Below are 16405 nucleotides of genomic sequence, written 5' to 3'. Positions count from 1 at the left end.
TAATGGCATGGGTAGCATGGTCTGCTAGCAAGTCCTCAGTGGATGAGCAGGACAACAGGACAGGAGAAATAAAAGTGAGTCTTGAGCCATTAAACCTAAGAAGATATGGCAAAAAAAGGGTTAGGACAAAAAAATGTTGTGATCTTGGAAGCTTGTACCGTGCTATGCAATTTGAATTGTATTTGGAAAAAAATGTGAAATTTCAATAAAAATGTAATCACTAAAGTAAGACCAATGACATGGCACCATAAGGACTCATACATTAACTTTTGAAGACTATCACATGTTTACAAACTTTTACACTTCTGTATTGGAAGCTGCCCCAGAAATGTGTGCTGAAGTGCAGGATAGGTAAAGGTAAAGGGACCCCTAACCTTTAGGTCCAGTCGTGGCCGACTCTGGGGTTGCAGCGCTCATCTCGATTTATTGGCCAAGGGAGCTGGTGTACAGCTTCCGGGTCATGTGGCCAGCATGACTAAGCCGCTTCTGGCGAACCAGAGCAGCGCACGGAAACGCCATTTACCTTCCCGCTGGAGCGGTACCTATTTATCTACTTGCACTGGCCTGCTTTCGAACTGCTAGGTTGGCAGGAGCTGGGACCGAGCAACAGGCGCTCACCCCGTCGTGGGGATTCGAACCACCAACCTTCTGATTGGCAAGTCCTAGGCTCTGTGGTTTAACCCACAGCGCCACCTGCATCCCTTTGAAGTGCAGGATATTAAATAGCTAAATCAATCAATCAATTGCAGCACGAGCTTCCATTTCATGCAGCTGATAAAGTAGGTTCTTCTCTACAAATGTAATCACACTGTGGTAAATTTATGAAGCTTTCAGGTGCCACAATACCTTGCTTTTTAAAGCAAAAAGAATGAACCACCATTGGCAAGAGCTGCCAGCTCTATGAACACTTAAGCAGTATATGAAATCAACGTTAATTCAACTGAGATATACCGTAGAGGTTTGGAAGCATGCCATGAGCCATCAATGGACAGTGAACATAGCAAGAATGTCCTGAGTAAGAAGGGTATTAGGACTGGGGATCTGGAGAGTGGTGAATGGGCAGGCAATGCATCTCAGTTAGGACCTGAGCTACAAGTTGGTTAGAGAGAAGAAGGTCATTAACCAGCTTTATAAGACCAAGTAGAACTGTAGATCCTTCCTGAGCTGGCTGCTGCAGTAATGTTCTTTGGCTATCTACAGTAGTAGTCAGTGCCAGATTTACGTAAAAGCTAAACAAGCTATAGCTTAGGGCCCCACTCTCTTGGGGGCCCCAAAAAAATTTAAAGGGAAAAAACCCCTGGATGTACATTTCCAAAATATGTGATAAAAAACACATAAAACAAAACCTACACACAGCAACAGTGTTTTGAGAGAGCCAGTGTGGTGTATTGGTTAAGAGTCACGTAATCTGGGGAACCGGGTTCGTGTCTCCGCTCCTCCACATGCAGCTGCTGGGTGACCTTGGGCCAGTCACACTTCCTTGAAGTCTCTCAGCCCCACTCACCTCACAGAGTGTTTGTTGTGGGGGAGGAAGGGAAAGGAGAATGTTAGCCGCTTTGAGACTCCTTAAAGGGAGTGAAAGGCAGGATATCAAATCCAAACTCTTCTTCTTCTTCTTCTTTTGTGTTGTGTATGGACCTATTAGGTCCATAAATTACCATACAGTACAGGGCTCGGCAAGGTTTTACCTGCCTGGGCCGGTCAAGTCCCGCAGAGATCTCTCCGTGGGCTGGATTGTGTGTGTGCGCGATTTCCGGTGTCTGGGCATATGCAGACGTGATTTCCAGTGCCACGGAAGCGAATCCCCGTGCCGTGCCATGCCAGTTTAGCACAGCATACGGGGACTCGCTGAGCGGGCGGCTGGGTTCGGGGGCAGCTCATGGGCTGGTTAAATTGCTCCCGTGAGCTGCTTGTGGGTTGCTGACCCCTGATATAGCATATATATTCAACACAAAAAACAGTGACAATTTGTTGTTGACAAAGGACAGTTGGACATTTAAAGGCGCCCCATTACCTTCAGTATCTTAGGGTCTCATCAAACCTAAATCCAGCCCTAGTGGTAGTGCTGACATAAAGCAGAAAGAGGGCCAGGGGCTTACACATTTGGCCAGCTGCAATGGCGAGGAATAGTCCCCAGATTAGAATTGGCAGTGGCTCGCACAGTAAGTCATCTAAGTGAGAATGGATGCACTATATACTCTCCGTCTTCTGCTTCTAAGTTGTTTTAACTGATTTTAGTCTTGTGCTTTTTATATTGTTCAAACCTGCCGTAGGCATGTACGATTAAGTGGGGATAAGAAGTCCAAGAAATAATAATAAATAATATTAGTGCACCTCTGGAAGTTGTTATAGTGTACATATTGCTCTATGGTGTTATGTATATTTTAATTAATGTGTGTGTTCATTCTCTTTTTTTTAATAGATGCTTGCCAGCAGTCTTTTCTCTTCATCCCTTTAAGGTAGAAGTTCTATGAAATCAACATGAGACTTGTGCAATGTGGAGAATTCAGAAACATTTTATTCCACTGGCTGACTGAACTGGTACACTCCTACAAAGACTTTCTACCCAACAGCTTTGTGGAACTGAAAAATCAGACTTAGCCTAAAGTTTCACATCCCATGTCTCAGGGGAAGAAAAACCCCTAGCAGCTCTTTTTTTTCTAATTTCAGTGGATATGGCTGTAAATAAAATCCGTGTAAGCAGTATTGACATTGTTCTGCATTGTGAATATGGGAACTGACTGACAATAACAATCAAGAATGATTAACTCCAGTTCCTAATAGCTTCCTAGCAGCTGTTGCCAGGAATCAATGCATCACTTTAGTATTGGGCAAGTTATATTTATTTTTTTTCTAGGAGAGAAGGGAAAAAAATCCATTTAAATTGCCATATTTGCCATGCTGTGCTGACTGTGAAGTGATAAGTTAGAAATGGGATTGGAGAAAAGGTTGGAATTATAATTCATTAATTAAACCAGATTGAATGAATCAACCAAGAAAAGGAAAATAGGTCACATTAGTGGCACTGAGCTAAAGGGAGCTGCTGTGTTAGAAGTTTGAATAACAGTCACAGAGGGATATCTCATAAAAGGAATCCCCTGTCATAGAATGCAGGCCTTATCCTACCATTTTACCACACACACTTTTTACAGGAAAGCAAATTTACCTATTTAAAATATTTTTACCTCACTCTCCAGTTGAGAAGGGCACCCAAAGTGGCTTATGATCTAAAAGACATGACACAAAAGGAAAAAGGGATTGAGAGGGAGGAAAGGAAACAAAGTCACTAGATGTTAGTAACAGGGACCTTATAAGGGCCAAGTGGAAAGTGTTCAAAGAGAGGAGGAACCAAAAGTTGCTGGTCTCTCAGCTGAGACAAGGGGCTTGATTCGGATCACCGTTTTTGCTGATGTATGTTCCACCAGAATAAGCTAAACAGAAGTAAGATCCAGCAAAAGTCCCCCTGTTTCCCGAGTCCATTTTTCTGGGACCACACCAGTGTAATATCTACCTGTCTTGTCTCAGCCTGCTGAGTCCCAGTTCTGTCTACACAAGGGTGTTACATTGGTGTATATCTCTGGCAGAGCTGGGATGTGGGGCTTACACAGGCATAGCATGACTGTGCCAGGAAGCAGCTGGCTGAGCCAGAGATCCACCGGATCCTAACTCCCTCCTTCTGGCAGATGCAGGGTTTCAATTGTCCCCTGACAGTGTAATTCTAGACCTATCTTCTCAGGAGACGTTAAATCCTGTTGAATTCAATGGCATATCATCCCACTTAATAGGATTGCAGTCTAAATTTATTAAAAGTTTTGCATGTGTTTGTTTCTCTTCTAACTTCCTGCGCACGATGTGCAGTAAAAGCAGAGCTGTGTAAAAACCCTTTCATAAAGGAGCTATTTTTTTAAAAAAATGAGTCCTGATGAGGACAGCATATGGCAAAATTGTTTCAGGGCTCTTGCTAATCTAGGGCAATATTTTATGAAGGTACACTTACCGGGGTGTTTACCAGCTCTAGTGCAAAGCAGTATTAAGTTTTTCCAAAGCAGCAAATCATTTGGGGTATATGAGGTATTGTATTTGAGGGAGCGTTTTTATTTAATCCATTTTGAAATAATTAAGTCAGAAAGCATCATTGCCGCAGTCCAGCAAAGGAGATCTGTACATGGAACAAGAATCAGGCTTCTGCTTGAGCAGGTGATGAGGCTGCAGTGTGTATCTGGGTGCACATCTGCATAACTTATCTGGGCCCAATTAAACTGCCAGGAAGAGTTTGCTGTTTGCGGCAACAACTGCTGCACACAACTAAAACAGGATTGAGGCCAGTGTATTTTAGGTTATGGGGCGAGGGGAGTAGCGGAAAAACAAACATCTGAATAATCTGAACTGCAATGTGAAGGAGATCTTCTTCATGTTGTGTTTCAAATTATTCAGGTGTTTTTCTCTCTGCTGCTACTCTTTTGGCTACCATCTATAAGCCAGTACAATGCAATTTATATATTTTTTAAAAACCACCAAAATCTCAGAAGGGCATTACTTTCCAGTGTGAATAGTCTTGCAGGCAGCTACGGTGACAAAGCCCCAGGAAATGTAAAACAAATATCATTTTAGTTGTGAATAATTTTAAGAGGACAATAGCAATGTAATTCTGTATTTCGGAGAGGAATCTATATTTTCTCTTTGACCCTAGCTCCATACGTAACACTTTTGTATAGAAAGCTTCTAAAATCCTTAATGTAAAAACTCTTCTTTCAAGCAGCCCTCCAGGCTCTAACCAGTTGATTTAAATGGACTTGTGTTCTGCGTGTCCTTCCTATATACATTCTTTTCGCCAATTTATTCCATTTGCCCTTCAGCACTCTGATAGCTCTCACAATAATCTGCCTGTTACATGAGCACATTAAATTGAATCCAAAGTTCCAACAGAAGAACTGGAATGGGGAACAAGACATGGAGAGCTTAGAATTGCAGCTTCAGACGGAGAGCGTGCCACTGCTGAATACAGCAGCCTCGCATCTTGGTAACTCCTCTCTTCAGTAGCATTAACTTCTAGTGATATAATAAAATGATTGATGTTACTTCACTGCACTGGAGTGCAGTGAAAGAGAGGTCCTTGAAAGAGAGGTCAATGAAGTGGACCCATAGTGTGAAAATCTTGGTTTTTGGCATCATGCTACACATTCCATATCACTTAAAAGTTACGGAGCAGGGGGAAAAGGAGCAGAAAGACATGTCCAAGCCCCCATAGCTCAGTTGGTTAGAGGATGGTGCTGATAACGCCAAGGCTGCAGGTTCGATCCCTGTATAGCGGGACGTTGAACTAATTGATCCCAGGTCCCTTACAATTCAACAATTATATGATTCTATGTCAGGGGCAGCCCGTCATGAGCCCTGCAGGTTTCAGCCTCAAACCTCTTTGGGTTGCCCTTCAGGTGGTCCTGATAAGGAAGTCAGATTAGCCTCAACCAGGGCCAGGGCCTTTTCAACACTTGGTGGAATGCTCTGTCTCATGAGACCAGGGCCCTGCGGGATCTGATTTCTTTCCGCAGGGCCTGTAAGACAGAGTTGTTCCACCTGGCCTTTGGCTTTGAACCAGCCTGATCCCCTCCCCCTCTTTCATTTTCCTTCTGTGATGGAACCCCTATTTGGGGACTTGCCAGACTTTTCTGGCCCCCGTAGGACCAGTCTGGATAGTTGGCCTTGGTGAAGATTTGACGTTTTCTCCCCCAAACAGTTTTTGATCTGGGCTTCCACTGAACTGAGGCTGCATTTTAAGTAGTATTTTAATCTTGTTTTTAAGTTGTATTTTAATCAATTGTTTTTATACCTGATGTTAGCCGCCCTGAGCCCAGTCTTGGCTGGGGTATGTGTGTGTGGTGTGTGTGTGTGTGTGTGTGTGTGTGTGTGTGTGTGTGTGTATACGTTCATTAATTGAATTCCACCCCATGTTAACAGATGGTGGCTTTTCTTGATTCAGAATTTAGCTTTCTCAGCCACAGAAATAAACCATCACCATCATCATCACTGCCTGGAGTACTCCCTATGGTGTTTTCCAGCCCCTGCCTATTTATAAACTTTATTCCCATCCCAGTGAATTTATATTACCTTGACTAGTATCTTTTCCCTTGCCTCCTTAAACTACAGCAGTCGGTCACATGAAGCAACCTGCATTATTTATTATTTGCCTTCCACATTTATTTCCAAATTTGCCCAGGGCAAGCAACTGTGAGCTGCACTATAATGCTTTGGTGGGTGGGGAAAGGACTTCTAATCAAGACTGCAGGTGGTATAAATTGGCCCTTCTTGGTACAGTCACAATTTAATCAGAATCACAACATTTTTTAACTAAGCAAAGAAACATGAAAGATTTGCTGCAAAGCTGATTCCTCATGCTTGTGCAGAAACGGATTGGTGGTTTTTTGTTGTTGTTATTTTTTTTAATTTCCAGGCGCCTCACTTAGCCTGGAGGAAACTCTTGACAGGCACCACCAAATGCAACATATTGCAGTATCAGGGCCCAAAGGCTCTCATGTGTAAATGTGCACAAACGATCCCGTGGGGTTTCCTAAACATGCTGGAGTGATTCTTTGGTCTATCTGCCACTGAGGAAAATAAAATAAGCATTGTAGTATGTGTGTGTGTGTCTGTGTGTGTGTGTGTGTTTTCTGACAGTGCTTTATATTGCCGAATTCTGAAGAATGTATTTAGAATTAGCAGGCACTTCCCAGAAATTCGAAGAAACCAAAAAAAATTGTGATTCTTATATTGCTGTGGAGCATATGGATAGTATAATTTGGAGTGTCAGGGCTGCGCGAACACACACACCCCTACCAACATTACCCAGTGTAGGACAAAGTGTCCTACACAACTGTGGGAGCAGGTGGCACTGTGGCACTGTGGTCTAAACCACTGAGCCTCTTAGGCTTGCTGATCAGAAGGTTGGCGGTTCAAATCCCCGTGACGGGGTGAGCTCCTGTTGCTCTGTCCCAGCTTCTGCCAACCTAGCAGTTCCAAAACATACCAGTGCAAATAGATAAATAGGTACTGCTGCGGTGGGAAGGTAAACGGCATTTCCGTGTGCTCTGGTTTCCATCACAGTGTCCTGTTGCACCAAAAGCAGTTTAGTCATGCTGGCCACATGACCCAGAAAGCTGTCTGTGGACAAACGCCGGCTCCCTCGGCCTGAAAGCAAGATGTGCACTGCAACCCCAGAGTCGCCTTTGACTGGACTTAACCATCCGGGGGTCCTTTACCTTTACATACCTCCACTGCTCCTGAGGTAGCAGGAGGACAGACCACGTAACCAATGCAGCTCCGCCTTCCAAAAGAAAGGGGTTTGCGGGGGGGGGCACTTAAGAACAACCACGGGTTTGCTGCTGCTGCCTCCCTTGCATCTGCCACCCGAGGAGGACTCCTCAATTTGCCTATTGGTAGGGCACTGGCCTTAACAGATTTTGCATCTCTCTACAACAGTTTTACTTGGTATGCTCAGAAATAGCTGTAGCTGCCTTGAACAAAGAGCCTAACTATTATTAATGATACACAGGATAAAAGATATGTGCAAAGATAAACAACAAGACTTTCCATGTGGAAAATAAGAATTTTTAAAATAAAAAATGGCACAATATACACAAAGAGACAGTGACAATTTTTCATCAGATCTCTCAAAACTATGGCCATTTTAGTTCACAGAGAATTATCCTCCTGCTTTTGCAGGTTCAGATTCATTTCCTACCATAAGTTTAAATGTACAGTATTATCCACATTTGTTAATTGGGCTTTTCAATTAATGATTATTTTTTTTGGGGGGGGGGACGACATTATTTATAAAGGATAGACAGCTGCTTTACCAGAGCGCAGAGATATGTAGAGCTGCTTATTGAGGTTTATGAACTAATGTTACAATTCCTCAAGAAGAACAATCAAATGGTTATTGCAGTTCACACAACATTTCAGAAAGTTCTGGATCTTTGCATTGTATTGAATGATCTTTCAGATATATGTAAATGGAAGTTTGACGCATCAACAGCCATGACAGCTAAATGTAGGTTCTGGTTCAAAGACAGTATAGTTTCGATTTCCCAAGTTTGAGAAGCGGTGAAGGAAAATACTGCATTCACAGTAGTTCTTACGAAATACATTCTAATCTAAACAGTACATGAGTGACATTTAAGAGTTTTCTTTCATTTGGGCCTGAGCAGGGAGGTCACCTGACTTGAAAGGAATTCCTATATTTGACCCATGGGTTGTATTCTCTAAAATCCAGGGCCCATTCCTTGCTAAATCTGATAAGTGTCCGCCTGCTTCTTAAAATCCTGTCTCTGCCCCATCACGACACCTTTAACTGCAAAGCCTTCCATTCTGTTTATCGCTGATAACAGCCGATGTTGTCATGTGGAGCAAAGTACACAGCGCTCAAATTGAAGTTACAGGGCCACTGACATAAGCAAGCACACTGACAGCAGCCTCTTAAACAAGATGGAACAGAAAAACGATACATCGTTTGCGGTTATTTTTAGAAAGCAGAATGGTAAAAGAAATTAGCTCAAACTTAAACATCGTGTTCTTTATGTTAAAACGCTTCATCTTACTTGAAATGCAATCACCCCCCCCCTCCACCCAGTTCTCTTAACGCTTATTGCTTCTGCTTGTTTTTTCTTCAATAAGCTTATTGCTTATGGCTGCTCTTTCTTCCCCCCTTTTTTACTTATCTCTTGAATCTAGAAAGCAAAAACAGAGCTCAGTGATCTATATTTCCACCTTGCCACAATCCTCAAGTGATTTTGTTCTGGGTACTGTATAGTTTCGGTTTGTCAACAGATTCACAATGCAAAATGCCCAGTGCAATACTTCTGTTTACTCAGAAGTAAGTCCTACTGCTTTCTGTGGAGGCTTGTGGTGAGTATTTCAGATTGCAGCCTTAGGCTATAGAGAACTGATATGAGGTGTGTGTGTGTAAAGACTTGCATAGCATACATCAGGAAAGCATGCAAAATGTATTAAACATATACTAATAATATAAATGGCAACATCAATATTTCAAAATGTATGTTCGGTCATCATAATCCAAATTTTATTTGTTTATATATTTATCATGTTCCCTATCTTTATGTCACTTTCTCTTAACTCTCTAGTAGTATAGCCTATTCAGCAATATCAGAATTACTCCTTCAGGATAACATTTTAAATATATAAAGGTGCGCTCGTGCACACACACACACACACACACTCATTTCTAATCAATATTGAATCAGTTCCTGAGGTCTAATAATTTCCTGCAGATTCAAAGGACATCCTGAATCATTCTTCCACCTTCACAATAAATATTGGTTCATTTACTCTTGGGACTTAAACTGACCAGGTTTCTCCACAAGACTTGGGGCTCATTCAAACTTCGTTTTGTGCTGCATTTCTATGCACAGGTCTGAGATTTAAAGCTCTGTGTCCGAGTGGTGGTTTTTTGCTTTTGTTACAACACTTTTTTTTTTTTTTTGCTCTGATTCAGCAGTAAAATGCAAGTTTTCCCATGGAAAGCACTGGGACAAAAAAACAAAACAAAACAAAACACCCTCAGATAAGGAACTTTAAAGTGTGGGCCTGTGCCTGGAACGTGCAGCACAAAAAGAAGTCTGGATGAGTCCTTAAACTCAGTGATGTCTTCTGGGATAACAGCCTTACAAGTGAATGCAAATGGCCATATCCCTGTTTGAGACTTCCTCAGTTTCTGAGTGAATAAAGCTTCAGCGAATAGCTATATTTTGAGTTACCAAGCTTACAGTGCTTTGCACATCTACCTTGGAGTAAGTCCTGTTTAACACAATGGGACGTACTTTCAAACAAACTTGCACAAGATTGCTGGAAGGGTAGAAGCAATATCGCACTCTGTGTCTCTGGCCCAACAGTTAAGTCAATCCCTCAAGTCCCATCCTAGAGCAGAATAGTTTCCCTGTGAGGCAGTGATTCCTGAGAGCGGGAAGTCTGAACATCTTTGCAATAAAAAATTAGAATAAATTAAGCACAGTTGTGTCTGGTATGCAAAGTTGACGGTGTGCAGAATTCCCTGTAAATTTAATGACTAATAAATGGCCTCACAGAGAGAGAGAAAGGGTGGAGATGGAACATCCTGATATACTCTCCATGTAGATGGTGGATTCTTGATTCATTACACCAACTCAGAGGAAACAACCGTCTTACAAAACCCTCATCCTTTGGATTGGTCCCAAAGCATAACCATTACATGCCACAACACCGTTCTGCCACATGCATTCACTTATTTATTTAAAACATTTCTTAGCTTGCATTCCAAAACAATGACTAAGTCCCATTGAATTTGTATATCCTTATGATCACATAGTTAGTTGCTTTTCTCACAATGGCTCAAAGCGATGTAGACATATACACGCACAAACACAACTGATCAAAAGGGTAGGTCCTGCGCTCTGTCTCCTGTTTCTCAAACATGAATCTGGCTGCAATGCAGGTTATTAAGCCATTGTCCATAGAGGAACCCAACCTCTGGAATTCCCATCTTATGTGTAAGGATGAGCAACCCTCCCCCGGGCTGCTGGCCTAGTCACGCCTTCAGAGCCTCCCCTGACACTCACCCAAACCATTCCTGTCCTTCAGGCCACCTCTCTCCCTCCTCGTTATTTGGGAACCCCGATAAATAAGGATGGGTTCTTTTGTTCTCCACTGTGATGTGCTGGGTGAGGAGGCTTAATCCTCACTGCCCGGGGTTCTGTATTGAAGATCAAAACCCTCCTCCTCACCTGATCAGCATTATTGTCAGGAGACCTCAGCCCAGGGCTGGATTCAAACCAGTGACCTCTAAAGCACATTGCCTGCAGGGAAGTCTGGATGAGCCCTTAAACTCAGGGATAACAGCCTTGCAAATGAATGCAAATTGCCATATCCCTGTTTGAGACGTCTGTTAAATTGTGGGTGAACATATCAGATGACACAGCGATTCTTCAAACAGCTCTTGTTTATTCACAGACCCAGAACAGAACTGAACTGAAGGGTTCAGCCAGCCTGCTTATATAGAGCTCCACTACAACACAACAGTAACTACTTTCTGTAACTATCCAATCACTGAACGTCACTTTCAATTCCTTATTTGCATATGTGGACCTGAGTGAAACCTATCTACAGTATCCCCCTGCTGGCCCAGGGTGAGAACTTCAGTACATAACACCTTCTTCAGTTTTTGAGTGGATAAAGGTTAGCCTATGCATAAAATCTCATTTCCCCCTCTTCCAGTTGTTATAATGGTGAGACTACAGGATCAGCAGAACAACGAGAGGGACATCTTTTGCTAGATTAAACCACTGCAGGTTGCGGGTAGGGCATCAAATATTTGAATGCTCCTCCATGTAAAAAATAACAACAACGTGAGGAAAAAAAGAGAAACCGCGTACGCACAAACAAAACTAGCACGTTAAGGAAAATGTACCTTCATTCTTCCTAAAAAGATTGGTTTCATTAACGTGAGGAATCATTGCAAAATGTGATCTTCAACTGTCAGTGGTATAGTCCTGCAAGTGGAATGCTGATCATGTGAAGCAGCTCTTTCCTCTACAGTACTGCGATTCTGGCCTCCACACTTAACTTCCATAGGAATAAATACAATTTATTTCAGAGAGGGACCGGGGTGGGGGGTGGGACTACTAACATCTGTTTCTGTACATTTGCAGGGGTTGCAAGTATTGACTCAGCAAACCTGGGAGGAAATTTGAAATTAGCAACATTTCACCGCCTTCAAAGATTGTTTTGTCTTTCTGTATGACGGCATACATTCCTGTTGCTTCTCAAAATAAAGCTAATAACAAATGAAGATCTCTCTCAGAGGATTAAAAAAAAAAATACAATGTAAATCTTTTATGGAAGGGTATCTGGCCCAGCTCCCACTCCACAAATGCAGGATTGGGAGGAAGAGTGGGTAAACTGAACTACAAAAGTTTAAAATATTAAACAGCAAATTCTACTAAGGCCTGCACAGGATATGCTGGGGCTTAGAAAAACAGGCTTCAGGTGTGAGCGCCCATTGTAAAACAGGGACAGCAGAGAGGAAGGTGCTGTTGTTTTCCAGGATCTGGTTGTAAAAAAAGGCAGAGTATTAAAAAGTTCCAAACAGGTGATTTAACAAGCAAAAACCCAGGTTGCCATTTAATATATTATTGTAGTCTGCTTATATGTTGGCAGTAGAGGGAAAGTCTGGAAAGCATTCCATCTGATGCCTACATCAGTATGGTTAAGCGGCTATTTCAAAGACACTAAAATTGCAATCCTATGCGTGTATCGCTGGCACAGTTATGCCTATTGACAACACTGTGCTTTAGAGGCTCTTTCCACAAGCCACGGAAGACCGCCTGTAACAACATGCTCTCCAACATTCCTCAGATGAAAATAAGGACATTTCTCACTCCTCCCCCAAACGGACTCCGCTCACCACCACCCCATTTTTTGTGTGTCCCCCTGCCCACCACAGAACATTTCCTATTAGAAGAAGGTGAGTGCCACCACCCCTTAATCCCGATTTTATTTTACTTTGTGGTAAATTTACAAAAAGAAAAACACACACCAATAAATACATTTTAGAAAGGGGCAAGATTAGACGCGGACGCACAAAGCATTTTAAATTTTGTTTATTTAAATCAAGACTCCTTGAGCTCCGCTCCATTCTCCTTTTCTTCCTATCCAGGAGGCCCTGCCCTCTGTCTGCCCTTCGGAGCTGGTGCACAGTGAGGGGCTAGGCCTAGGCAGTGGCAGTCATGGAGAGGCAATTGGATGCTCCCCCCACTGCCGCCACTGCTCCTGCCACCGCCTGGGGGGAAAGGTGGCTCACCCTCTTCCACAAGCTCAGTGCTGGCAGGAGAAATAGGAACATTCCGGGATCAAAACAGAAGCTGGACGGCTTTCATAATTCCAGGACTGTCCCTGGAAAAAATCGGGACACTTGGAGGGTATGCAATGAAACATGGCTTCATATGAAAACAATTGATTGCTCCTTTTGCCGCACTGTCTTTAATGTATTTACTCTAGAACAGGCATCCCCAAACTCGGCCCTCCAGGTGTTTTGGAACTACAACTCGCATCATCCCTAGCTAACAGGACCAGTGGTCATTGATGATGGGATTTGTAGTCCCAAAACATCTGGAGGGCCGGGTTTGGGGATGCCTGCTCTAGAACCAAGCCCCACTGATTTCATTTGGACTCAGAGCCAAACGAGGCATGTGCTACGTAGTATATTTTTTCTTAATGGCAGGCATGAGGCAGGTGATCTTTATCTGGATAGCAGAGATAAAAAATTTCCTTCCAGTAGCACCTTAAAGACCAACTAAGTTAGTTCTTGGTATGAGCTTTCGTGTGCATGCACACTTCTTCAGATACCACTTCTTCAGATACACGAAAGCTCATACCAAGAACTAACTTAGTTGGTCTTTAAGGTGCTACTGGAAGGAATTTTTTTATTTTGACTATGGCAGACCAACACGGCTACCTATCTGTAACTGGATAGCAGAGAGAAGAAGAAGAGGAGTTTGGATTTGATATCCCGCTTTATCACTACCCTAAGGAGTCTCAAAGCAGCGAATAATCTCCTTTCCCTTCCTCCCCCACAACAAACACTCTGTGAGGTGAGTGAGGCTAGCCCAAGGTGAGTGTGACTAGCCCAAGGTCACCCAGCAGCTGCATGTGGAGGAGCAGGGAAGCGAACCCAGTTCACCAGATTACAAGTCCACCGCTCTTAACCACTACACCACACTGGCTTCTCTCTCCCTTTTGCTCCACAATACTATTGGAATGACACCCAGCACACCTCATGAACACCTCATGAAGGAGCCTTTGGACAAAAAAGTCTGCACGGATTTCCACTTTGGCCCTCATCCTCATCTAAGACTGCAGTTCTAGCCCCACTTCCCTTGGTGTAAGCCCCGCGGAATTAAACAGCAGTAACATCTGAGTAAATGTGTTTAGGACTGAAGCATGTGACAGAGGACTTCAGTGGCGGAGCGTGCTTTTTCACCCACCCATCCTTTTACCCTATTCACAAACATTTCCCTAACAACATTCTCGATCACTTCTCCGGAGACAGTTTAGATCACATAAGAACTAGAAAGATTACTGAACTTTAAAGGAACTGGCACTAAAAAAAAAAAAAGGACTCGCATAACACAAAGAAAAGCTTAATGTCATGTTGCTTTCTCATGAGGGAAAGAGATAACAGGGCACTGAATGTTTGTTCGGATAGCTGCATTTTCATTTCCTCCTGAAATATACTTAGAAGTATTGGATTAAGGCTGTCATCTTAGGCTACTTGGAAGTTAAGTACCATTAAAACCAGCAAGACTTTCTTCTAGGTGGCTGCGTTTGCAGCTGAAGTGCTCAGCTTCCCTGTCACCATATATTCATATACTGGATGGACTCAGTGGCCCAGGTATGATATAATGACAAATCATGATTTGTTGTTACAAGCGTGAGCTGGCATAAGCCTTGGGCTTGCACACTCCCCCTCACCTTCATGCATGAAGGGAAGAGATTTAAAGCGTCCTTTCCTGGTTTAAGAACAAGCCAATGCCTTTGGTTTAATATTCTGTTAACAAAACAGTTTGCTCAGTTCAAATGCCACTATAAACCACTTCTTTTTCTATTCCAGGAATAGAAGCTTTAACTCTTGTGTGTGAATGGGGGACAGGAGCACAGAAGAATGAGGCTTGTGCTGGTTCATAACATCTAACAACAGACCATGGTTTGTTGTAACATCAGAACCTGGCCAAGACAGAGGGGGAGTTCTAGGCTGACCATATTATTTCGATTTTTTATTTAAACAATTTCTTGAGCGGCAACAGCAGAAGGAGATGAAGAAAGAGCATCACAGGTTTTTTTTTTTGTTTTAGAAAGCTTACAGTTCAATCCTACAGATGTTTACTCAGAAGCAACACTGTGTTCAATGTGACTAGTAAGTGTATTTCAGATTTCAGCTCCAGGAGTCAAATCAAATATCTTTATTGGTGTCGCAATATAAAACATTTCAAACCATTGGGATAAGACAAGGGTGAAGCTGTCATGGGTTATAGGGTCACCCTGTGGCTGTGTGCACTTAGATATTCTGTTATGCCCAGTCTATTTCCCAGAGGGATGGTTCATTGAGAACCCTTTTGGGTAAAATTGTGGCTAAAAAGGAAGCTACTAGAGCGGTGGTATCTTTGTCCCAACCTGCCAGCAGAAACCTCACTTGATTTCTTCTCGGAGTTGTGAGCCAGAGGTCCAACATTTTACTCAGCTCCAGGAGTCAAATGCCTGGGCAAACAGGAATGTTTTTACTTGCAGCCTACAACTAAGAAGGGATAGAGTTGGGTAATTCATCCTGGAGATTTTCTATGTTACAAAGCCTTTGGTCCTCCAGATATTGCTGGTGGAATCATGAGCTATGATGAAAGTTGTAGATCAGGAAGATCTGGGGAACCAAATGTTCCCCAGCTCTGTTCTATAATCATGCTACACATACCTGTCTCTGTCTCTGAGAAGATCCTTGACTTGTGATAGAAACAACATGTGGCATGTTTCAGGAAAATGTGTGTGTGTTTGGCGTTGGAGAGTGCTTGCTCAGATATGTTGCTGTGTCCAGGAATTGTAGATTTACCTGGGCCAATGTTCAGAGGATGTGTGTATCTATCTGGATGGGACATTACTAGGGACTTAACAATGCCTGATGCTACTTTTACAGTATTTACACTTCTACACAGTGGCTATGGAGAAGCTACACGGACAGAAAGCTTGTGCCTATAAAGAATAATCAGATCCTCCAAATCGAATGACCATGCTTTTGATGAACCTGCTTTCTCATTATTATGACTACTTCTTTGAAACCTGCTTCAAAGCACAGGCCGATCTGTCCTGCTGGCCCCATTCCAACTGGAAACAGATTTCTTTCCTCCCTTCCTCAGTCCCAACCAGCTCCATCTTGCAGGTAGGTTGGCCAAGAGGGAATCATCTGCAGCTTTTAACTAAAAGATTAGGAAACAGGTCATCTCAGTTGAAATTGCACAACAGTGTTCTCCTTTAATTCCATAAGCAATAAATGGAATTATCTGCATTATCCTGTGGTGGGGACATTTATAAAATGATCAGTGCGTGATCCTGTCAAAATCTGGATTGCAGCTAGGAAAATTACCTTTCCACTTTGGCCTATTCCTGAAAAAGTTTGCAGCCCTGACAAACAGGAACTCTCCCTTCAATTGAATGCCAAGCCAGGTGCATGATTGGACATGAAATATCTCAGAATGGGATTTTAGCTTGAAAAAGGTCACTTAACAATGTACAATGAGCCTGTCTAATCTTGCATGCCGTACTTCCTTCCTGACATATTTCAGAAGTGGATGAACTGAGTGTTTCTTTGTATTCTGTA

The 16405-nt window shown here is 42.8% G+C and overlaps 1 protein-coding gene across 12 annotated transcripts in view; it reads right to left on the bottom strand.

Annotated features, from left to right (window-relative positions):
• The window catches only part of NRG1 (neuregulin 1), a 493798-nt gene that overhangs the window by 303230 nt on the left and 174163 nt on the right, over positions 1–16405 (bottom strand). Inside the window, exons 1-2 of one of the 12 annotated variants that reach the window (XM_083481448.1) lie at positions 7851–7869; positions 3186–3227 (exon numbers count right to left, since the gene is read on the bottom strand). The exons of 8 other annotated variants lie outside the window; for them this stretch is intronic. The gene's annotated coding sequence lies outside the window, so the exon portion shown is untranslated. Of the gene's footprint in view, positions 1–3185; positions 3228–7850; positions 7894–16405 lie in introns of those variants that run through there. 3 more of the 12 variants (XM_083481449.1, XM_083481451.1, XM_083481450.1) reach the window with 3 other exon arrangements.

Source organism: Podarcis liolepis (genome assembly GCF_965112155.1).
Source record: "Podarcis liolepis genome assembly, chromosome: 17".
NCBI classification, from domain to species: Eukaryota; Metazoa; Chordata; class Lepidosauria; order Squamata; family Lacertidae; genus Podarcis; species Podarcis liolepis.
This window is presented reverse-complemented; position numbering and strand designations above follow the sequence as displayed.